The sequence below is a fragment of the Gorilla gorilla genome, chromosome 4 (genome assembly GCF_029281585.2).
Source record: "Gorilla gorilla gorilla isolate KB3781 chromosome 4, NHGRI_mGorGor1-v2.1_pri, whole genome shotgun sequence".
Classification (NCBI taxonomy): domain Eukaryota; kingdom Metazoa; phylum Chordata; class Mammalia; order Primates; family Hominidae; genus Gorilla; species Gorilla gorilla.
The window spans coordinates 180170240-180172133 of NC_073228.2; positions in this window are offsets into that span (position 1 = coordinate 180170240).

Below are 1894 nucleotides of genomic sequence, written 5' to 3' on the forward strand. Positions count from 1 at the left end.
CATGTTGGCCAGGCTGGTCTTGAACTCCTGACCTCAGGTAATCCCCCCGCCTCGGCCTCCCAAAGTGCTGGGATTACAGACGTGAGCCACCACGCCCAGCCTAGACCATCTGGTTCTTGACACAGTATAGAAGAGGAAACAGGCTCAGAGAAGCAGTCTGGTACAGTGGGAAGAACACAGTCCCGAAGCTCTCCAGTGATTTGTGTACATAGTGTTTGAGGGTTCTGGAAGAGGAGGCTGAGGACCTGAGCATACTCTAGAAGAGAGGTGACCTGTTAGTTCCTCCTTCATGTAGTTTCAAACAAGTATTCCTGGTTTGTGGTCAGCACTCCTCAAATGTTGGATTTGAGGACCTGCGCTCTTCCCGAGTGATTCTACTGTTTTCAACACCAGCTTCAAGCTGGCAGAAGGAAAAAGGGAGTGAAGACACACCCCTTCTTGAACCCCCCCAACAGTCTAGATCTCAGAGTGGAGGGCTGTACTAGGGCCAGCTAAGTTTCTTGCCTCCACCATGTTCTCTCAGCTTTGAGGCAGAGATGATAGATGTAGAGCAGTGCACTGTGGTGACCCTTGGCCTCCAGATACAAGACAAGGACATGGAGTGGTGAGGACTGTGACACTTTTAAAGAGGATGACCACTGTTTGTAAGTGTTGGTGTCATGGTGTCCCCCTCCAAAAATGTTGAAGTCCTTTTAGTGCCTTAGAATTTGACCTTAGGCTGGGTGCTATGGTTCATCCCTGTAATCCCAGCACTTTGGGAGGCCAAAGTGCATAAATTGCTTGAGCCCAGGAGTTTGCCCAGCCTGGGTGACATGGCAAAGCCCCGTCTCTACTAAAAATACAAAGATTAGCCAAATGTGGTGGCACGTGCCTGTAGTCCCAGCTACCTGAGAGGCTGAGGTGGAAGGATCGCCTGACCCAAGGAAGTTGAGGCTGCAGTGAGCCAAGATTGCACCACTGCACTCCAGCCTCAGTGACAAAGCAAGACCCTGTTTGAGAAAAAAAAAACAAAAAACAAAAAACGAAGATTTGGCCACAAAGACAGACATACCTAGAAGGCAATGCGCAAACAGCCATCTGATGGGGGCGGGACTGGGGTGATGCGTCTGCCAGCTAAGGGATGCCTGAGGCTACCAGAAGCCAGAAGCAGGTGGAACAGACCCTTCCCCAGCTCCTTCAGAGGGGGCATGGCTCTGCCACAGCTTGATTTCAGATTTCTGGCCTCAAGAACTATGAGACAATAAATTTCTGTTCTAAGCCAGCTAGTTCATGTACCTTCTTACAGAAGCCCTAGGAAGCTAATATTTACTGGCAATTACTCAAATCTTTTTAAACCTCATGCAGGTCATGAACGTCCTGTTTGCAAACTCTGCTGAAGGGGAAGAAGGTGTGATCACTCGTTGTTTATCCAAAATCCAAGATGGGCCCAGTTGAAAGAGGAAGCGAAATACACAGGGCAGTGGACCCTCCACATCCAGAAGGTCCCAGCCAACCCTAAGGAAGGGAGTCTCATGGGTCTTCAGGGCTCTTACCCAGGCTTAGGAGGAAGCTACCACCAGGAACCTCTGGTCTCGCTTTTCCCTCCCACTACAAGCCACCTCCCCTCTGGGAACCTTGGTGTCCTTGGCTATATGATGAGAATAACAGAATTTACCTCACAGACTTGTTAAAGGATCGAGGTTACAAAAGCATTCTGCGAGAGGCTGTCCTTCCTCCTGGAGGTGGAGGCAACAGACATGGAGAGCTTGGGGCTCCCACTTGGCTGGGAAACAGGGGAACATTCTCCCTTCTCTCAAGATCATGAAGCTGGGAAAGTTCTAAGCACAAACCGAGCCCTGACACCAGTTGTGGCTTCCAGAGAAGTGAGAATGATAATAAATAAGTGTAAAAAGAG